This window comes from Olea europaea, chromosome 10 (assembly GCF_002742605.1).
Source record: "Olea europaea var. sylvestris chromosome 10, O_europaea_v1, whole genome shotgun sequence".
NCBI classification, from domain to species: domain Eukaryota; kingdom Viridiplantae; phylum Streptophyta; class Magnoliopsida; order Lamiales; family Oleaceae; genus Olea; species Olea europaea.
Window position 1 is genome coordinate 42,111,797 of NC_036246.1, and position 23,725 is coordinate 42,135,521.

The following is a 23,725-nucleotide window of genomic DNA, read 5'->3' on the forward strand; positions in this document are numbered from 1 at the left end:
TTTTTACATGTTGACGAATTTTATACTCATGAAAGTAAAGTTATGATATCAATGTATGATATGAATGATATGGCCATTCCGGTACAATGAAATGAAATGAAATGTTATGATGTGAGCTCTTACCGGATTTTAAAGTTATGCGACGGTATGATATTCTGACACATGTTTTGAAATTATTATTCGGGATTGCACCATTAAAATCTGATATCCTTCTGAGTATTCCCATGTACTCACCCTTTTCCTACACCATACAGGTTAGATCGGGTCGTGTCGGAGCGTGATGGTTCGATGGTGTGGTTGTGCTTGCTTTTGCTGATGAAAATCTAGATTTCAACAAGTAATTTTATTTCTTTGTCATAGACATTTATTTTAAAACTGATTTATCGTTTATGTTTATTTGACATGGAGGTTTTAAAATTGAGTTTTTGGTTAAAAGTTCGTATCAAATTATCTGATTTTCCTTTAGTGTTATTTTATATTAATGGGAGCAAAAATTGTACTTAGGATTTATTGCATAGGATAGAATTAAACTTGTGCATGTGTGAATTTACTGCAGAGTGTAGTGAAAATTAGTCATATGATCGAATCAATTTATTTAATTATTTTATCAAAATTTTCTGAAATCGAATCTGCTTTTCAATAGTTGAATTCCCCAGATGCAGTTTTTGTTTGAGTTAAATATTATTTTACCCTCCAATTTTACTGAACACGTATTTAACGTAGTAATTGTTAACAAGCTATTCCATAGCATGGCAATGTAGGGTGGGAAGTTTTCTTTTAATAAAATAAGGCAAATTGTTGGCTACTTTGTCACAACTTGGGGTGTGATCCACGCATAGAGGAAAGAGAAAGTTTAGTATGCTTTGAATTGGGAATTGGTTTTGTACTATATATAATAAAATATACATGTATGTATATGGCATTCATTACTACATGTGTATGCGTGCAGTCAAATGGAAAATTATTTCACACGTTAATAAGGGATTTTATATCGAATTCTTTAAGAACAGATAAATTTTATATGCTATTTTTATGTACACGTTGAAGGATATGGCGAAGAAACAAGAGTATATCTATATATATTTTTCCTAAAAAATATATATATATAAATAAATAAACTAGTATTTACTTCTTTTTACAAATTTGAGTAAATTACATTTTTCTAATTATATATAATGGCATTCCAAGTTGTCCAAATTCAAGTGAAAACTTTGGTAGCGATTCAACCCTTTAAAAAAAATTGGATCGTTACATCTGGGCGTCCTTTCGATTTTTACGTGTTGTACGGGACGCCTAAAAGGAAGAAGAGAGTACCTCGTTCTGAAAAGTATGGATCGCCTCCAAGAATAATGCCTCCTTCCACAGGTTGGGTAACTGAAGAGGAAGCATTAGAAAATAGTAAAAGGGAAATTCAAGAGACAGAGGCTCAGTGCGATATGTTGCATGTTGACTTATCACAAAAGGATAACTCAACAGAGGACAAGCAAGAAGTAGAAATAGAGACTGCCGAAAAGGTTATTTTTAAATGGCCAGCCATGAAATTGACTAAACACTTGAGGCCATTGTACGTTAAAGCTCTAGCTAACGACATACCTGTGGCAAAAGTGCTTGTCGATAATGGAGCAGCTATAAACACCATTCCATCTAGGATGATGAGGAAATTTGCAAAGACAAAAGGGGATATGATTCCAACAGAAGTCATCCTTACAAATTTCAATGGAGGAGCAACTACAGCTAAGGGAGTTATGCCATTGGACATAACTATAAGTACAACTACTAGGACCACAGTCTTCTTTGTAATAGATGGTCCTACTAGTTACAATGTGTTACTAGGAAGAGATTGGATACACGGAAGTCACTGTATACCCTCATCGCTCTATCAATGCCTAATTTTTGGGAATAACAAGGGTGAAGCAGAGGTGGTACAGGCCGATCATAGGCCTTTTGTCGCAGAAGCAAACTCAGTGAAAAAGTTCATGTACGAAGGAAACTATGGACCTGTCAGGGTAGTACAAGATGGGGAAGAAACTCAAGTTATCGCTCAAAGCGAAGAGCCATTTTCAGTGGACGCACTCACTGAAATGTTCAGACAGATGAGGCCAAATATAGTGGCCCTAGAAAAGCCAGTAATTGGCAAAAGAATAATTAAGGAGTCTTGAATGAGTTCTAAGCAACAAGAGCAAATGGCCGATATTCAGGCCTTCAAAGCTAAATTAATGGCTTTCAATAAAGAATGCAAGGACAAGGCGAAAGAAGAGGCAGCCCTGAAAGCGCTGAAAGACAAATTAGCAGTATTCGAATTGGAACAAAGTATTGGCCGAGAAATCAACAAGGTGGATTGTTTAGAAGAAGAAATGCTTACAAGGGAGTTGGACGATGAAGTAATGCGGATCATCAAACCTCGATACGCTCAAGCACAAGACCCTCTGATTAAAGTAAATATTGGCAATGAAGGAGAAGATCGTCCAACATTCATCAGCCAGATGCTCGATCAAGAGGTTAGTGATAAATTAGTCGCTTTGTTGAAGGAGTATAAGATTGTTTTGCTTGGGAATATGAACAAATGCCTGGTTTAAATAGAGACTTGGTGGAACATAGATTACCAACTAAGCCTAATTTTAAACCTCATAGGCAACCTCCCAGACGTTTTGCTCCTAATGTACTCTCTGAGATTAAGAAAGAGATAGAGCAATTATTAAAAACAGGCTTTATTAGAACAGCCAGGTATGTCGAATGGTTGTCCAATATCGTGCCAGTACTAAAAAAGAATGGTAAACTAAGGGTGTGCATAAACTTTAGAAATTTAAACATAGCCACGCCCAAAGATGAGTATCCAATGCCCACGGTAGATTCTTTAGTAGACTCGACTGCCGGACACGTCATGTATTCTTTCATGGATGGGTATTCAAGATACAATCAAATTTATATAGTTGAGGAAGACATGCACAAAACTGCCTTTAGATGCCCTGGGTCTCTAGGATGTTTCAAATGGGTAGTCATGCCTTTCAGCCTAAAAAATGCAGGAGCAACTTATCAAAGGACAATGAATTTAATTTTTCATGATATAATAGGCAAATTTGTTGAAGTGTATGTAGATGATATAGTGGTCAAATCCATTAAAGAAGAGGACCATTTCGAACAGTTAAGATGTTCATTTGAGCGAATGAAACAATATAAGCTAAAGTTGAATCCCTTGAAATGTGCATTTGGTGTCAATGCAGGAAACTTCCTTGGTTTCTTGGTACACAAAAGAGGGATTGAACTCGATAAAGATAAAGCGAAAGCTATTCTAAAGGCCAAACCACCTAACAACAAAAAAGAATTGCAAAGATTTCTTGGCCAAGTAAACTTTTTAAGACGCTTTATTTCTAACTGTGTAGGGCGAACTAAAGTCTTTTCACCACTTTTAAAGCTGAAAAATCAGGACGAATTCGTCTGAAAAGAAGAACATCAAAAGGCTTTTGAAAGCCTGAAAACATATTTGTCAAGTCCACCAGTGTTGGTGTCACCAATCCAAGGATGGCCAATGAAAGTGTATGTATCGGCTGAAAATGAATCAATAGCTGGAATGGTCGCGCAAGAAGACCAATTTGGTGAAGAGATGGCAATTTACTACTTGAGTAGACGGTTAACAAAATGTGAATGTAATTGCTCTGCTATCGAAAAACTATGTCTTGCATTGTATTTCACATGTACAAAATTAAGGGCTTATTTACGGCCCGTAACCGTTTATTTAATTTCTAAAGTAAATTTGATTAAGTATATGTTCTTTCGCCCCATTTTACACCAAAGGATAGGCCTTTAGACGTTAGCTTTATCAGAATTTGAAATACAATACATATCCCAAAAGGCAGTCAAAAATCAGGCTTTGGCTAACTTTTTAGCCGATCATCCATGCCTTGACATGACTGAAGAAATTGAATTAGAAATCAATTCGTTCGAGCTAAAACCTTGGGTGTTGTACTTTAATGGGTCAAAAATCTCTAAAGGTGCAGGAGTAGGAGTAGCATTGATAAATCCTTTAGGGATTTGCTACAAATTCGCATTCACTTTGGATAGGATGTGCACCAACAATCAGGCCGAATATGAAACCTTAATCGTGGGCCTGGAACTAATGATAGATATGGGGGTAAAAAATATAAACATTAGAGGTGATTCTCAATTGGTAATTCACCAAATGATTGGTGATTTTAAATGCCAAAGTGATTCCATCATGAGTCAATATGAAATTGCCCAAGAGTTGTTAGAAGAATTCGACCAAGTAGAACTTCAGTGCGTTAATAGGATATACCATGATGTAGCAAATGAGTTGGCCCAGATGGCCTAAGGGTACTCGAAGGTTTTAAATTAGAAGTTTACTTGTGAATATGAAACAATATTGCCCGTGATCTAAAGAAGGGCGAGAAAGATTGAACTTCATTGCATACAAAATGGAGATGCAATGGATTGGAGGGCAGAGATTAATGAGTTCCTTAAAGAACCTAATAAAAGAGATAGCAGAAAAATGAAGTTGCGCTTGCTAAACTATGCATTGATAGATGAAGAGTTGTTCAAGAAACACTCTGATGGTATACTGCTGAAATGTGTAAGTTTGCAAGAAGCCAGGACGATCATGGCTGAAGTGCACGAAGGGATATGTGGAGCTCATCAAGCTGGCCAAAGGATGCGATGGTTAATTATTAGGAGTGGATATTTTTGGCCAAAGATGGGAGAATTGTGCGTTCAATATGCAAAGAGTTGTTTAGCATGCCAAAAGCATAGTCCAATACAAAGGGCGCCAGCACGAGAGATGGCACCTATTATTAAACCTTGACCGTTCAAAGGTTGGGCGATAGACCTGATATGGAAGATTTATCCCCCATCGTCCAAGCAACAAACTTTTATTATAGTTGCAACTGATTATTTCACTAAGTGGGTAGAGGCGGTACCTTTAAAGGAGATCACCCAGAAGAATGTCATAGAATTTATCCGTGATCACATCATTTATAGATTTGGAATTCCACAAACTTTGATGGTAGATCACGGGACATCTTTAAATGGGGATCAAGTGAATAAATTTTTGAGCGAGTTTAGAGTTAAATTAGTAAACTTCACGCCATATTACGCTCAATCCAACGGACAAGTAGAATCTTCTAATAAGATTCTAAAAAATATCATAAGGAAAAAATGATAGATGAAAATGCCAAAAATTGGCACGAATGTCTGAACAAAGCCTTATGGGCTTATAGGACATCGCCTCGGTCAAGTACCAAAATTACTCATTTCCAACTTACTTATAGACAGGAGGCCGTTTTGCCTATGAAAATTAACGTGCAATCAATCATAGTGTGTTTGCAAAATAAGTTAAATGATGATGAGTATACCGAATCACTAGTTCAAAACTTATTAGAGTTGGACGAATTAAAGTTAGACGTCCTAGATAGATTGCAAGTTCAAAAACGAAGAATGACTAAGTTTTATAATAAAAAAGTTATAGTCAAGTCGTTCAACCTGGGCGAACTGGTTTGGAAGACAGTACTCCCTTTGGATAGCAAAGATCCAAAGTATGGCAAATGGTCGCCCAATTGGGAAGGATCATATAAAGTGAATAATGTATTGCCTAATGGAGCCTATCATTTGGAAGATTTAGACGGCACCAAACACATGAGGTTCATTAATGGCAAATATTTGAAAAAATATATTCCTTCCTTATGGAAAAGCAAACAAATAAAAGCGTAACCAAATCGCATTGGACAATCATAGAATAAAAAGGGCCAGAGCGAAATACGTTCAAATAAATTCCTTTATTATCAAATGTTCATTACAAAACTGCGAAATACAAGATGCTAAATGCTCTATAACTACGATTGAGAGCAAACTATCTCCCGGTCAATCGCCGAGTAAGAGGGTGTACTGGCCTTCATCGCCGTCATGATCGCACTGCTGCAAAGGCAAGCAGAGAGGCTGAGAAGCAGTCTCAGCAAACAGAAAGGAAGATAAAGCGCCTTCACGTCGCCTTCCTAAATGCATCGCTGCAACGACAGGCAAGGAAGCTGAGAAGCACTCTTAGCAGGCAAGGTGGCTTGCAAGCACCCCCAAAATTATCTTCTATCATTGAACTCCTTGTAAGAATGGAGACGATGGGAAGAACTTCGCAGCCGGCCAAAGAATATTTCCTATATCTCCCATACCAAAGGTGGCATCAAGAAAGATGGCTAAGTGGGCGGATCAGATGATCCATTTCCATGGAGAACGAAAGCTTTTGATTGATTGTCAAAAATGCCAAGCAAATGGCAGCAAATTGGTTTTTTTGAAGAAGAAAATGGAAATGAAGATGGAGATGGAGAGTATGAAGTATGCATGCATTTATAGGGAGGTGAAGGTGAAAAGACAGAACGTGATGTGCATTTATAAGGGGTGAAGGTGAAAAGACGGAATATGAGCAGATATATTCGTGTCTAGTAAATGGGATTAAACGGCCCAAAATCGGGCAGAAATATCAAAAGAAAATGTGCAAAAAAATTTAGCATAAAACAGTTAAGTGCCTGAGCGATTGATGATTAAAAGACGAACGTCAATAAATACACAAGAAGCTAAAATAGTTATTCATCGACAATGACGGCTGCTGTTATATCAGTACAAGGTTACAAAGGGAAAGTCAAACGCGAAATTACAAAAAGAAAAGTTAAGGCATTATATGTCTTAATTACAATCCGCCCCATACTGAACGAATTCTTTCCCTAAGGTTCCCCGATCCTCGTTCTGCCGAGAAGAAGTGATGTTCAATTCAGCCACAACATCATCATCAACTTCTAACTTCTTCTACTGCTCGACCAAAGACTTAGTTCGCTCAATTCCTTGGGAGGCATTATGCTTTTTAGCAGTCATTCTAGCCTTGCAGTCGTCCATCTTGGCTTGAAGCTCCTTCATCTGAGCAGCCAAGCTAGTCATCAAAGAATCTTCAATCATGACTTCGGAAGAGATTTCTTTCAACTCGTCCTCAGCTTTGTTGATCTCAAGAAGCAAAGACTCTTTTTCAGATACGGCGCGAAGATATTGAGTACTTTTGGCCTTCAGTTCAACATTCTTGGCCAGGAAAGAGAGGACCTCAGAATGGATAACTTTTAACGTCGCTTTAAAATCAGCAGAAAGATTGAGCGACGAAAGTGTCAGTGCTTGCTCCAATTGTGCATTCAAATGCTCAAGCTTATCCTTATGCCTGGCAGCACTAGCCTTACCGATGTCCGTGTCCATGAAGGACATGTACTCAAATATCGACTGCTTGAGGAACTTCGTATCGTCCTCTGAAGAAGCAGAAGGACAACTAGCCGAAGTAGGGCGAGATGTTTTGACTTGCCCCTAGGCAGCAAACAAGTCTTGAATGGAACACACAATTTTATCAGCATCCTGTAAAGAAAATCGCCGATATTGAAGATTTCCACTACACAAAACAAAGTGGAGCTAAAGGTGAAGCAAAGATTACCTCATCAGCAATCTTGGAAGATGGCATATCCCCAACCAAATCTGCCATCTGTGGCTCCACCATTCGTGAGGACTTCTCCTTGTTTAAACGAGAAGACCTTGCCGCAACGAGCAAACTCATGGGAACATCTGCAGAACTCAAAAGGCAACAAATCAACACCAACAGCACAAGCAAAGGTAAAGCATCAAAAAATGAATTACCTTCTGTTTCAACGTTTGGGGGGTCAACGCCCTGGGAAGAAGGTGGCTCGTCCATTGGTTGTGATGAAGATTTTGGGACTGAAGGTTTCTCTTTAAGCGTAGCCCCTTCATCAATAGGTTTGGACGAATCAGCCTCAGCAGAAGATGATGGAGCAGAAGCTGCCAACACCAAAGCCTTCAAGGGAGAGGTTGAACTTTTCTGAGAGGTCCAAATAAACTATCAACACATGGAAAAGCCTCAAGTATAGAAAGGTATGCTTATGAGTAAACCGATTTAATTACCTTTCTCCTGACGATGAGAGGGGTATCATCATCATCATCAGCATCATCCTCCAAATGGGAGACGTTGAGGCTGGCCGTTTGTGGCTTGGGGCACTTTTAGCTGCAGTGGGCTTGGCAGGAAGAGAAGTCAATGGACGGGTAGATTGTTTAGCACGAGTAGAGGAAGAGAGACTCCTAATGGACACAGGAGTGACCAAAACAGGAGAGGTGGAAGAAATGTTTGTCTGGTCTAGTGAATGGAAAGCACGATTGGCATCAGTCGCAAACAATCTGCGTTTCACTGACGGCCAGAGTCGTTCAAAAAGGGGATGGATGGCATGACTATGATTGAAGGGGGCTAATGAAAAGTTGCTCGTCAAAAGAAGATTGCGAGTATTTATAACCTCTGCCTCCGTCTTATTAATAGTATGGAAGCGGTCTATCAAATTCCTTGAATAGCAAGGAGGAACGGGCCAAGTTTGGCCAAAACCAAGTTGACGAGCAAAGAATTGAGGAGCATATATCTTTACCTCAGCCTTAGCATTAGTCCCAGTCAAGATATCATGGAACAACTCCCCCCGGTCAAAAACTGAATCCAAATAAACAAGGAAGTGTTCGCATTATCCAGAGTGGATGGGGGTTGCACATAATCTGTAGTCAAAAAGGAAGGAAAATGAAAGAAGGACGGGATTGAATCCAAAGTATAAAAGAATGAAAAAATATCCCTTCTGGACATATTTACAGGAGTCAAGGGCTCAATGGCTAACCCGTAGCAGCTAGTAGAAGGGCTGGAAAAAGATGGAGCACCAAGCGATGGAAAATAAACTCTCAACCACATTTGAGCGAACCAAAGAGGCCCACTACCAGTGGGAGATGCACCATTCTTTAATTGGGATTGAAGAGAAGTCATGCCTCTATAGAGGGCAGCTAAAAAGAAAGAACATAAATTCAAAGGTCTACCACGCGCCAATTCGTGCGCTATGGGTAAATAACTCGGGGAGGGCTTTATACTTGGCACACACAAAATGTATTTACAAAGCCAAATCAAAGGAAAGGCCACTCACTCAGTATGGGAAAGCTCAGCACTCGAGTGGTTATGAAAGGTTTGCAGGCTTGAATAAGACTCGGTGAGGCCTTTACCAAAATTTGGGGCGCCACCAGAAATCAAAATACCAGGAAAAATGGTATCGCCCAAAGGTGGCAGATTTACTAGGGCCCCAACATCCCTTAAGGTAATGGACATAGGACCAAGAGGAAAAACAAAAGTATTATACTCAGAAGATCAAAAACTTAAAGCGATTGGAAAAAGTACTGGGTTAAAAATAGGGGGTTGAAGAGAGATTTCTAACAAATCAGAAATCCTAGCATTATCGAAAATTGCCTTAGTAAGATCATCGTCCACAAGGCGAGCATGCCATCTAAGAAAAACGACATCAGATTTAGGCCAAGTGCGAATACCTCTTTCGCGAAGTGGCCCTAACGGCAAAGAATTTAGAAACGGAGGGCCCTGAGTACAAGGGAACAGCTGACCGACCGCCGCTTGTTCGATGGCCTCGGCATTGTTGAATGAAGGACCTAGATAGAACTCATTGAGTTCGATACTGGCCGGTGCAAGAAAGTTCAGAATTACATATAGCCGAGTAAGGAGTTTCTGAAAGTCTTCGAAACTGAAGGAATCACTAGACTGAGATTGAGAAGCAGCCATTAGGGATGAAATAGAGTTTTACAGAGTTACGTAGCAGAGAAGCAAGGAGATGAACAGTAATATTGCAAGAGAGGCGCGAAAAAATGAGGCGTGATTTAGTAGTGCAATGAAATAGCGTATTTGGGGGTTATAAGGGTTTGCAAACGTCGCACCTTTTCAGGCTATGGAAGAAAATAATGATTGAAATTCTTGGAAATCTCGAATGTTGCTGGGAAACACAAAGTGAATATGGCAAAAATTAATAATTTGTATTAATTCTGCTATATTGGGGGGTAATTGTTAACATACAAAAAGTTCAGCCCAAGTTGAATAGCTCAAGGAATGAAGTCCAACGGGAAAATTCCCAAAATCAAATAGCCCAAAGAACGACCTAGTCGGGCAATGCAGGATAAAGGCCCAAATAAGGAAGCCCATGAACGCGGAAATACCATCGCCCAGGGTTGCAAGTCGCCCCAGATTTGAGCGAATGAATTGTCATGCAGTCGCCCAGAGCTGTGACTTTGCTCTCGTCCAAACATTCAAGTCGCCCAACATCTTAGCAAATATAAGAAGTTATGGTTACCCAAAAATGCAGTTATTGGGTAGTCCTATCACGTTCCACGATTCAAGGAATTCAATTGAAGACGGTTGAACGACAAAAGTAATGGCAGCAGTTAAAGAAGGCAGTTCCATGACAAGTTGGCCACTACAAGGGAAGTGGGCAATTATAGAGCAATCAAGCAGTTTCTTAAGCGGTTGATCACGAAGAAATTATCCAGGGAGTATAAAAGGAAGAAAAGACAGAGAGCAGAATGACCCCCGAATCAAACACTCTCAAATAGAGAATATGTAACTTTCAATGATTTAAATACTTCTTTTACAGTAATTCGTGTGCTTGCGCCCCTTGAAGGCATTCTGTTTTTTTACTTTCCAATTGTAAAGTCATCGCCAATAAAAATGTCCCTTTTTGGGACTTTGTCTCAAAAGGTTTGTCCCTTACACAATCGTCTGATCCTTTTTTAATTGTTAGCGACTAACCCGTGCGAAACACTTATTTTATGAATTATGCAACTATGGGTTGTATGATTATTGTAGGTGAGATAACTGTAAGAAATTAGATAGAGGTTTTTTTGTGCTCGTGTGGTTGAATTAATGATTCTATATTACTATTATTACTGTGTTGTTAGTAAAAAAACTAACTTGTAAAATTATATTTTGGAAAGAAAAATAAGCTTAAAGAGATCTTCTAGCCTTCCCAGTTTCAATTTTGGCTTTCTCGAGTTTGACTTCTTGGCCATGACAAACTTGGAATACAAATGGGATTGATGCTTTGATTCAATTTACTTGACAGTCATTTCCTATATATGCTTGAGGCCTTATTTGTCTTAATTTGACCCTAGTCATACTAGCTTTCCAAGCTAATCCTTCAAAACTTTTCTGATTTTTTCTTCCTTTATTTACGTAAATATCACTGGACTTCCACCACTTGGATAACACTTGTGCAAAATGCTCTAGGAAATTGGTGTTTGGATAAATGTTGGTTCAAATTTTGATCATTTACATGTACTCTTGCCTAATGTGCCTTACTTGTATGGCAGATTGTAAGGAAGATTCGGACTTCATAGATTCCGACCACGACTTTGAGTCTGAACAAGACGACGTGCTAAGCTGTTGACATCGGCAAACACATATCCCTCGGGGAATACCCCACATCCACAATAAATTACGTATTTCTGACTTTGGTGATTTTTTTTTTTAGGAAATGAAAACTGAGTGGAACTTATACTGTTATTGACGTTTTGGATGGCCATTTTGCTGATGATGACAAATCCCTGGAAATGGCATTTCTTCATCTACATCAGGAGTCTGACAAAGAAAAGTGTTGAATAAAGGTCATTTTGTGCCTAAATCAGGTATATAACCTGTCAGATTATATTTTCATTGCTTTTAGTAGGTTGGTTTATGTTGTACCTTATTCCTTTTAATTGAAATATTCATGCTATTAAAGTGACTGCTCGAGCTCTTGAGACCAATGTGACTTCCACTGTCCATTGGGTTATTTATGAAAAGAATTACTACTGCAATTAGTACGTGGTTAGAAAGGATGATTTAATCCATTTTGTAGTATGAGATATGGCTGTGGCTTTTGTAATAAAACTAAAAATCTTATTTTTGTAAATTGAAGTTTTATTTTGTAATGTCCAAAATCAGCTTTTTTAGTTCCTTTGGCACTTCATTGCAACTTCCATCCTGGACTCCTCCTTGCCTAGCCCAAAAAATAGAGTAAATGGAAAATTACTTATTCTCTGATAATGATTCTCATCCCCGACTCTTGAGCTGTTGCTAATAGTCTATTAATGCAAAATATAGGTTAAAGATAACTAAATTTCCGCCTTAGAACAACAATGCTAGAGGTAGGAATTTAAAAGGTGTCTTATGTTGACAAAAAAATCGATAAGAATAGAACATAGACTAAACTCAGAATTAGCAGAGCAATAAAAAACAGAGTTGTGTGTATTAAATTGAGAGAGCTAAATCCATGGCTAGCATAATGACTCCTCTAAAAAACAGAAAATCATTGCAAGAATTTCTCACACTAATATTATACAAGGTTAAATTCTACAACTAGGAACTTTATAAAAAATGCTTACGACGATGTAATTAAAAAAGGACTTGACGAATACAACATTGGGACAACTTGACGAATACAATAACATTGTTTAAATCAACAACATAGGTGGTCAAATTTCGTGGAGCTCTTCCCTTTTGTTTCTCATTTTCTTCTACATGAGCTTTACCCTTGCGGATAGTAACTTTGAATGATATTTCCACTTCCTCTTCTTCAATTATGTGAACCAAATCCTTGAATGCAAGGGACAAATCCTTGTGCGCCTTGTCAAAAGCAAATGACAAACAGGATTAAACTTAATATATATAAAATTGTTTCTAGGGATCTTTTGGGTAACCTGCTCCAATTTAAGCTCATTAGTTCCACCATGAACCTATGATTAAAATTGAATTTTTCAGTGCTTTTGTATTTCTTCCACAAAACTTTTGTGCTTAGATTACTATATATTTTGTTCTTAGTCATTCAAAAAAATATATAAAATATCGCAGTAGAAATGCCAATGAAAAAGGCAAAGATTGCCACCCCAGTTACTTACTCAACCACAAATTCTTCGGATGAATGTAGCTTGCACCAAGGAGTTAGATTTCTTCCCTGTTTTTGTAGTTAGGGTTTTGAGTGTCTAGATTGAGGGATTTGGGGATGGAGCTTCAACAGTTGATTTGGGATTTCTTGTGTTGTGGAATGAGAGATTTGGGGATGGAGCTTCAACAGTTGATTTGGGTTTCTTGGTTTCACGTTTTGGTTTGTGTATGGGAAGAAAGGCATTTAAGAGTTAAAAATTTGGTAAAGGCCTGTTTGGCTATGTGACGTGGCACTGATATGTCGAAACATTTAACATTTGGAAAGAGATAGTAGCCAACTCAGATTTTCATCCTCCATGTCAACATTAATTGAGATGGAATCGACCCGATGTGTTAACGGATCAAAGTTCAGTGGGTAATGGAACGATTTTGAAAATTCAGTGGGTAAGCCATAACGTGGTGTAAAGTTCAATGGGCAATGAAACATTCAACTCGGAAACAGACTGATGTGTGAATTAATGATTGGGTTTTTTTTTTTTCCAATCCCGAGTCAACACGTGTCTCTCTAGGTTTTGAATCTGTCTCTAGGCCTGTTTATATAGCATGTTTGATAAGGAATTATTGCCACTCTATTTTAGCACTGAACCAAAAGAGGAGCAACGGACAACTAGACTTATCCTCATGGACCTGGTGATTCTGCTTATCAAATGGGACCCTCAGAGCAATTCGTTTTCCAATTTAAATTAACTTTGTAATTGTTTAGCACGGGTTAGTCGCTAACAATTAAAAAGGATCAGACGATTATGTAAGGAACAAATCTCTTGAGACAAAGTCCCAAAAAGGGGTGTTCTTTTATTGGCGATGACTTTACAATTGGAAATGAAAAACAACGTGCCTCCAAGGGGCGCAAGCACATGAGTTATTGAAAGAAAAGTGTTTAAATCTAAAAACTAAGGAAATGAAAATTACATGTTCTCTGTTCAAGAGTTTTGGATTCGGTTCTTTGCTTCTATGTCCTTTCTCCCTTTTATACTTCATAGACGATCTCTTTGTAATCAACTACTCTTAAAACTGCTTGATCGTCCTATAACTACCCACTTTCTTCGTAATGGCCATCTTGCCATGAAAACTGCCTTTTAATTGCTGCCATTACCTTTCATCGTTCAACTGCTTTCGATTGAATTCCTTGAATCGTGGAACGTGATAGGGCTGCTTTAATAACTGTTTTGATAACTGCACTTCTTGATAACCACGACGCGTTATGTTTGTTAATACCTTGGGCGACTTGGAGGTTTGGACGAGAATAGAGTAACAGCTCTGGGCGACTGTATGACACTCCATTCGCTCAGATTCTGGGCGACTTGCAAACTTGGGCGATGGCGTTACCGCGTTCTTGGGCCTCCTTATTTGGGCCTTCATCTTGATTTGTTCGATTGGGCTTCGTTCTTTGGGCTATCTGATTTGGAGATCCTCCAATTGGGCTTCACTCTTTGAGCTGTTCGATTTGTACTGAATTTTTATGTGTCAACAATTACCCCCCAATATGGCAGAATTAATAATAATTATTAAATTTTGCCATATTCACTTTGTGTTTCCAACAACATTCGAAATTTTCAAGAATTTCAATTATTGTTTTCTTCTATAACTTGAAAAGGTGGTGCGTTTTGCAAACCCTTATAAACCCCAAACACGCCATTTCATTGCTACCAAACCACGCCTCATATTTTTTGCGTCTCTTTAACGATTCACTGTTCATCTTTTGCTTCCCTGCTACGTAATCCTAAAAAGTTTCGTTCCTTCTCAAATGGCTATTTCACAATCTCAAGCTAGCGATTCCTTTAGTTTTGATGACTTTCAGAGACTTCTGAGTCGCCCATACATAACCCCAAGTTTTCTCGCGCCCGCCGACGTTGGACGTAACGAGTTTTACTTGGGTCCTTTCTTCAACAATGCGGAGGCAGTTGAACAGGCGGCGGTGGGTCAGCTGTTTCCTTGCACTCAGGGTCCTTCATTTCTGAACTCTCTACAGCTGGGGCCACTTCGCGAAAGAGGTATTCGCACTTGGCCTAAATCTGATGTAGCTTTTCGTAGGTGGCATGCTCGCCTTGTGGGTCATGGTCCTACTAAGGCACTTTTTGATAGCGCTAGGATTTCTGATTTGTTGAAAATCTCTATCCGCCCCCTACTTTTGATTCAGCACTCTTTTCAATTGCTTTGAGTTTTTGGTCTTCTGAGTATAACACCTTTATTTTCCCTCTTGGCCCCATGTCTATTACCTTAAGGGATGTTGGGGCCCTGGTGAATCTGCCACCTTTGGGCGATACCATTTTTCCTGGTATCTTAGTTTCTGGTGGCGCCCCAAAGTTTGGTAGAAACTACACCGATTCTTATTCAAACCTGCAGACCCTCCACAATCATTCGAGCGCTGAGCCTACACATACTGAGCGAGTGGCCTTCCTTTTAGTTTGGCTTTGTAAATATGTTTTGTGCGTGCCAAGTATAAAGCCCTCTCTGAGTTATTTACCTTTAGCGCACGAATTGGCGCGTGGCATGCCTTTGAATTTATGTTCTTTGTTTTTGGCTGCCCTTTATAGAGGCATGGCCTCTCTTCAAGCTCAATTGAAGAATGGTGCATCTCCCACTGGCAGTGGACCTCTTTGGTTCACTCAACTGTGGTTGAGATCCTATTTTCCATCGCTTGGTGCTCCATCCATTTCTCGCCCTTCTGCTAGCTGTTATGGGCTAGCCATGGAGCCCTTAACTCCTGTAAATATGTCCAGAAGGGACATTTTTTCATTCTTTTATTCTTTGGATTCAATCCCTTCCTTTTTTCCTTTTCCTCCTTTTTTGACTCCAAACTATGTACATCCCCCTTCCACTTTAGATAACGCAAGCACCTCCCTGCTCATTTGGATCCAGTTTTTAACTGGGAGGGAGCTATTTCATGATATTCTAACTGGGACCAATGGCAAAGGGGGGGTAGAGATTTATGCTCCCCAATTTTTTGCTCCTCGGCTTGGTTTTGGCAAAACTTGGCCTGTTCCTCCTTGCTATTTAAGGAACTTAGTTGACCGCTATTATACCATTACTAAGGCGGAGGCGGAGGCAGAGGCTATAGATGCTCGTAATCTTCTTTTAACCAGTCATTTTTCATTGGCCCCCTTCAATTCCAGCCACACCATTCACCCTCTTTTTGAACAACTCTGGCCGTCGGTAAAGCGCAGATTATTTGCGACTGATGCCAATCGTGCCTTTCATTCATTAGACCAACCGAGTATTTCTTCTCCTCCTCTTGTTTTGGTCACTCCTTTGTCTGTTCGGAGCCCCTCTCCTTCTCGTCGCACTAAACAGTCTGCTCGTCCATCTTCTTCTCTCTCTGCCAAGCCTACTACAGCCAAGAGTGTTCCAAGCCGCAAACGGCCAGCCTCAGCATCTCCCATTCTGGAGGATGATGTTGATGATGATGATGTCCCTCTTATCGTCAGGAGGAAGGTAATTAAATTGGTTTACTTACAAGTATACTTTTCCACATTTGAAACTTTTCTGTGTGCTGATGATCTTTTGGACTTTTCAGAAAAGCTCGGCCTCTCCTTCAAAGGCTTTGGCATCGACAACTCCTGCTCCATCATCCTTTGCTGAGGCTACTTCATCCAAACCGGTTGATGAGGGGACTACGCTTAAAGATACATTTTCATTCCCAGAGTCCTCATCACAACCCATGGATGAGCCACCTTCTTCCCAGGGCGTCAACCCCCCAAACATCGAAGCAGAAGGTAATTCAGTTTTTCGATGTCTTACCTTTGCTTGTGCTGTTAGTTTCTGATTTGTTGCTCTTGAGTTTTGCAGATACTCCTATGAGTCCGCCCATTGTGGCAACATCTTCTCACTCAGACAAGGGGAAGTCCTCACGAATGGAGGAGTCGTTGGTGGCAGACTTGGTTGAGGGCATGCCATCTTCCACGATTGTTGATGAGGTAGTCTTTGCTTCACTTCCATTTCTATTTTGTTCGTTATGGTGAGCATCTTTAATATTGGCAATTTTCTTTGCAGGATGCTGACAGGATTGTGCGTTCTATCCAAGACTTGTTCGCTACCTGGGGGCAAGTCCAGACGTCTCGTCCTGCTCCATCTGATCGTCCTGCTACTTCTTCAGAGGAAGATTTGAAGTTCCTGAAGGAGTCGATATTTGAGTACGTATCCTTCATGGATATGGATATTGGAAGGGCTAGTGCTGCCAGACACAAGGATGAACTTAAGCACTTGAGTGCGAAGTTGGAGCAAGCACTGACGCTTCCGTCGCTCAATCTTTCTGTCGATTTTAAAGCGACATTGAAGGTTATCCACTCCGAGGTCCTTTCTATGCTGGCCAAGAATGCTGAACTAAAGGCCAAGCGTACTCAATATCTTCGAGCCGTAGCTGAGAAAGAGTCTTTACGTATGGAGATTAACAAAGCTGAGGACGAGTTGAATGAAATCTCTTCCGAAGTCATGATTGAAGACTTTTTGATGGTTAACTTGGCTGCTCAGATGAGGGAACTTCAAGCTAAAATGGACGACTGCAGGGCGAGAATGGCTGCTAAAAAGTGCAACGCCTCCCAGGGAATTGAGCGAACTAAGTCCTTGGTCGAGCAATACAAGAAGTTGGAAGTTGATGATGATGTTGCGGCTGAATTGAACATCACTTCCTCTCGGCAGAACGAGGATTGGGAAAAACTTAGGGAACGAATTCGTTCCATATGGGGTAGACTGTAATTAAGACATACGATGTCTTTTTTCTTTTGTAACTTTGTTCATCATTAATGAACATTAACTTTTGTGCATTTACTTGACCTTTTTTTTTTAGTCGTAAATTTTTTTAGCATTTAACTGCTTTGCGCTAAGAATCTTGTCCATTTCCTTTTGATATTTCCACCACTTTTTCCAAGATTTTGGGCTATTTAATTCCGTTTATTAGACAGAAATGTGGCTGTTCATATTCTGTCTCTTCATCTTCACCCCCTATAAATGCTTTGCATTTTTTATCTTCTATCTTCATCTCTTCATTTTCTTCTTCGAAACCAATTTGCTGTCATTTCTTGGCATTCTGACGATCAATCTGATCCAGAATAGACTGTTTAGTCTGCCCACCTTACTATTTACCTTGATTTCACCTTTGACATGGGAGGTATAGGAAATATTTTCTGGCCAGCAGTGAAGTTTTTTCCTTCAAAATTCTTCCCATCGTCTCTTTGTTCTTCACAAGGAGTCAATGATGGAAGGCAATTTTTGGGCTGCTTGTGGGCCACTCTGCTTGCTGAGAGTGCTTCTCAGCTTGCCTATTGAGAGTGCTTCTCAGCCTCTTTGCTCGCCATTGCAGCGATGCATTTAGGAAGGTGGTGAGGCCAGTACACCCTCTTACTCGGCAATCCCACCATTGCAACGATGCATTTAGGAAGGCGGTGTGAAGCTTACTCAGCGATCAACCGGGAGATCATCTTACTTTAGTTGTATTTTGTAGCACATCCATTATTTGTATCTTTTGTATTCTTGTAATGAACGTTTGATAATAAAGAACTTCATCCGAACGTATTTCGCTCTGACCTTGTTATCTTTTGATCGTTCAAAATGTTTGATTATGTTTAGATCTGTTCACATTCCCATAAAGAAGGAACATATTTTTTCAAATATTTGTCGTTAATGAATCTTACGTGCTTGGTGCCGTCTAAATCTTCCAAGTGATACGCTCCATTGGGCAACACACTGTTTATTTTGTATGGTCCTTCCCAATTGAGCGACCACTTCCCATACTTTGGATCCTTGCTATCCAAAGGGAGTATCGTCTTCCAAACTAGTTCACCCAGACTGAACGACTTGGCTATGACTTTTTTATTATAAAACTTAGCCATTCTTTGCTTTTGAACTTGCAATCTATCTAAGACGTCCAACTTTAATTCGTCTAAACTCAATAAATTTTGAACTAGTGATTCGGCATACTCATCATCATTTAACTTATGTTGCAAGCACACTCTAATCGATTGCACATTGATTTTCATAGGCAAAATGGCCTCCCGTCCATAAACAAGTTGGAAAGGAGTAACTTTGGTACTTGACCGAGGTGATGTTCTATAAACCCATAAGGCCTTGTTCAAACATTCGTGCCAATTTCTGGCGTTTTCATCTATCATCTTTCTGATAATATTTTTTAGAATCTTATTGGAAGATTCTGCTTGTCCGTTGGATTGAGTGTAGTATGGTGTGGAGTTTACTAATTTAACCCCAAACTCGCTCAAAAATTTGTTCACTTGATCCCCATTCAAAGATATTCCGTGATCTACCATTAAAGTTTGTGGAATTCCAAACTTATAAATAATGTGATCACGGATAAACTCTATAACATTCTTCCAGGTGATCTCTTTCAAAGGTACCGCCTCTACCCATTTGGTGAAATAGTCGGTTGCAACTATAACAAAAGTATGATGCTTGGACGATGGGAGATAAATCTTCCCTATCAGATCTATCACCCAACCTTTGAACGGCTAAGGTTTAATAATAGGTGCCATCTCTCGTGCTGGCGCCCTTTGTATTGGACCATGCTTTTGGCGTGCTAGACAACTCTTTGCATACTGAACGCATAGTTCTCCCATCTTTGGCCAAAAATATCCACTCCTAATAATTAACCATCTTATCCTTTGGCCAGCTTGATGAGCTCCACATATCCCTTCGTGCACTTCAGCCATGATTGTCTTGGCTTCTTGCAAACTTACACACTTTAGTAATACACCATCAGAGCGCTTCTTAAACAACTCTTCATCTATTAGTGTGTAATTCAGCAAACATAGCTTCGTTTTCCTACTAATCCCTCCATTAGGTTCTTTAAGGAACATTTTAATCTCTGTTCTCCAATCCACTGCATCTCCATCTTGTATACAGTGAAATTCAATTTTTCTCGTCCTTCTTTGAATCACGGGCAATATGATTCCATACTCACAAGTAGACTTCCAATTCAAGACCTTTGAGTACCCTGAGGCCATTTGGGCTAACTCATTTGCCACGTCGTTATATATCCTATTAACGCATTGAAGTTCTACTTGATCGAATTCTTCTGATAATTCTTGGGTGATCTCATATTGACTTATAATGGAATCACTTTGGCATTTAAAATCACCGATCAATTGATGTATCACCAATTGAGAATCACCCCTAACGATCACATTTCTTACTCCCATATCTATCATTAATTCTAGGCCTACAATTAAGGTTTCATATTCGGCCTGATTGTTGGTGCACATTCTATCTAAGGTGAATGCAAACTTGTAGCAAATTCCTAAAGGATTAATTAATGCTACTCCTACTCCTGCACCCTTAGAGATTTTTGACCCATCGAAATACAACACCCAAGGTTTTAACTCGAACGAATTGATTTCTAGTTCGATTTCTTCAGGCATGTCAAGGCATGGATGAATGCCAACAGGCGTCTATTATTGAATTCACCCGACCCGATAGTACCCATTTTGGGAACGTCCAGTGCCAAAGTCACTGAATGGGTAAGTCGCCAATCCCTGGACTATGTAATCTGCTGGGTTACGGGCGGTCATTTTACCAGAGGTTTCTAATCTACCCTTGTGTGATTCCTGTTGAAGCATATACTCGGGGGTGGGTGCAGGGCGGACGATTTTCAAGCAGACTCCCCATTCATTAGATAGAGAAGATCACCAAGATTTCGTGATTCGCTCGGCTAGAAAGTTAGCCAAAGCCTGATTTTTGACTGCCTTTTGAGGTATATACTGTATTTTGAATTCTGATAAAGCTAGTGTCCAAAGGCCTACCCTTTGGTGTAAAATAGGGCGCGAGAACATATACTTAACAAAATTTACTTTAGAAATTAAATAAACGGTTACGGACCGTAAATAAGCCCTTAATTTTGTACATGTGAAATACAATGCAAGACATAATTTTTCAATAGCAGAGTAATTACATTCACATTTCGTTAACTGTCTACTTAGGTAGTAAATTGCCCTTTCTTCACCAAATTGGTCTTCCTGTGCGACCATTCCAGCTATTGATTCTTTTTCAGCCGATACATACACTTTCATTGGTCGTCCTTGGATTGGTGACACCAAAACTGGTGGACTTGATAGATATGTCTTCAGGCTTTCAAAAGCCTTTTGATGTTCTTCTTTCCAGACGAATTCGTCCTGATTTTTCAGCTTTAATAGCGGCGAAAAGACTTTAGTTCGCCCTGCACAGTTAGAAATAAAGCGTCTTAAAAAATTTACTTGGACTAGAAACCTTTGCAACTCCTTTTTGTTGCTAGGTGGTTTGGCTTCTAAGATAGCCTTCGCTTTATTTTTATCAAGTTCAATCCCTCTCTTGTGTACTAAGAAGCCAAGAAAGTTCCCTGCATTAACACCAAATGCACACTTTAAGGGATTCAACTTTAGCTTATATTGTCTCATTCGTTCGAACGAACATCTTAACTGTTCGAAATGGTCCTCTTCTTTAATGGACTTGACTACTATGTCGTCTACATACACCTCAACAAACTTGCCTATCATATCATGAAAGATTAAATTCATTGCCCTTTGATAAGTTGCCCCTGCATTTTTTAGGCCGAAAGGTATAACCACCCATTCAAAACATCCTAGAGACCCAGGGCATCTAAAGGCAGTTTTGTGTATGTCTTCTTCAGCAATATAAATTTGATTGTATCCTGAATACCCATCCATGAAAGAATACATGACATATCCGGCAGTTGAATCTACTAAAGAATCCACCGTGGGCATTGGATACTCATCTTTGGGTGTAGCTATGTTTAAATTCCTAAAATCTATACACACCCTTAGTCTACCATTCTTTTTAGTACTGGCACAATATTCGACAACCATTCAACATATCTGGCTGTTCTTATAAAACCTGCTTTCAATAATCGCTCTATCTCTTTCTTAATCTCAGGGAGTACATTAGGAACAAAACGCCTAGGAGGTTGCCTATGAGGTTTAAAATTAGGCTTAGTTGGTAACCTACGTTCCACCAAGTCTCTATCTAAACCAGACATTTGTTCATATTCCAAGTAAAACAATCTTTGTACTCTTTTAACAAAGCGATTAATTTGTTACTAACCTCTTGGTCGAGCATCTGGCTAATGAACGTTGGGTGATCTTCTCCTTCATCGCCAATATTTACTTTGATCAGAGGGTTTTGTGCTTGAGCGTATCCAGGTTTGGCAATCCGCATCACTTCGTCGTCCAGTTCTCTTGTAAATACTTCCTCTTTCAAACAGTCCACCTTGTTGACTTCTCGGCCAATGCTTTGCTCTAAATCGAATACTGCCAACTTGTCCTTCAGCGCTTTTAGGGCAGTTTCTTCATTCGCCTTGTCATTGCATTCCTTATTGAAAGCCATCAGTCTGGCTTTGAAGGCCTGAATGTCGGCCATTTGCTTTTGTAACTTAAAGTCCATTCAAGACTCCTTAATTATTCTTTTGCCAATTACTGGCTCTTCCAGGGCCACTATATTTGGCCTCATCTGTTTGAACATCTCAGTGAGTGCGTCCACTGAGAATGGTTCTCGCTTTGCGCAACAACCTGAGTTTCTTCCCCGTCTTGTACTACTCTGACAAGTCCATAGTTTCCTTCGTACATAAACTTTTCCACCGAGTTTGCTTCTGCGACAAAAGGCATATGATCGGCCTGTACCACCTCTGCTTCGCCTTTGTCATTCCAAAAAATCAGGCATTGATAGAGCGACGAGGGTATACAGCGACTTTCTTGTATCCAATCTCTTCCTAGGAGCACGTTGTAACTAGTAGGACCATCTATTACAAAGAAGACAGTGGTCCTAGTAGTCGTACCTATAGTTATGTCCAATGGCATAACTCCCTTAGCTGAAGTTGCTCCTCCATTGAAGCTAGTGAGGATGACTTCTGTAGGAATCATATCACCCTCTGTCTTTACGAACTTTCTCATCATCCTAGATGGAATGGTGTTTATAGCTGCTCCATTGTCGACAAGCACTTTTGCCACTGTGACGCCGTTAACTAGAGCTTTAACATATAATGTCCTCAAGTGTTTAGTCAATTTCATGGCTGGCCGTTTAAAAATAACCTTTTCGGCAGCCTCTATTTCTACCTCTTGCTTGTTTTCTGTCGAATTATCCCCCTGTGATAAGTCGACGTGCAGTATATCACGCTGATCCTCTGTCTCCTAAACTTCCTTCTTACTTTTTTCTAATGCTTCCTCATCAGTTATCCAACCCGTGGAAGGGGGCATTATTCTTGGAGGTGACCCATACTTTTCAGAGCGAGGCACTCTCTTCTTCCTTTTGGGTGTCCCATACAGTACGTAAAAATCGAAAGGATGCCCAGATGGCTCCCCCAACAAATCTACTTCGCGAACTCCCTCTTGATGTAGTTGCTTAAACAGAGTATTGCGCGATACTCCTCTCTTTTTCCTTTCTGCTTCTAGGTCGATTTCTTCTTCAATGTCTATCATCCCATCGTCCTCCTCATCGTTGTAGGCCTCTCTAGAAGTCTGGCCTCCTTCACATACCAACACGCAAGCTTCTTCTTCGTTGTCTTTCCTCTCTTCTTCTTTTTCCTTATTCTTGAATTCATTGGCCAGTAGATAATTATTGGCCACTACAGGAGGCAACGTACCGAATTGGATAGCAAGGGGCTGATTTGGATCTTCTTCATCCCTTCTGTCCCGCTCAAACCTTGATCTCCCAGAAGAAGTTTCTGGCAGTTCCTTCATTGATTCATCTGTACCAGTCTCTTTACTATTTTTGAGGACATTTTGATTTGCTACCTTGAGTAGTTTAGACGCTTTAGGATGTGGCATTCCCTGTTGCTGCCTCATCATCCATCCGTAGTTTCGTTGGAAACGTCTTTGTTGGGTCCTAGTCATCTCATCGAAGGGTATTGCCCTTCCTGCACTGTACTGAAATGAATGCCATACATTTGGCCGGCAAGGTTGCGGCCTAAATGTTCTT

At 39.8% G+C, this 23,725-nt stretch overlaps 1 long non-coding RNA gene across 1 annotated transcript in view; it reads left to right on the forward strand.

The window, feature by feature from the left end:
• Positions 1–6: 6 nt before the first annotated feature.
• The window catches only part of LOC111402334, a 28,038-nt gene continuing 4,319 nt past the window's right edge, over positions 7–23,725 (forward strand). Inside the window, exons 1-2 of the long non-coding RNA XR_002704225.1 lie at positions 7–337; positions 11,206–11,520. This is a non-coding gene — a long non-coding RNA (uncharacterized LOC111402334). The remainder of the gene's footprint in view (positions 338–11,205; positions 11,521–23,725) is intronic.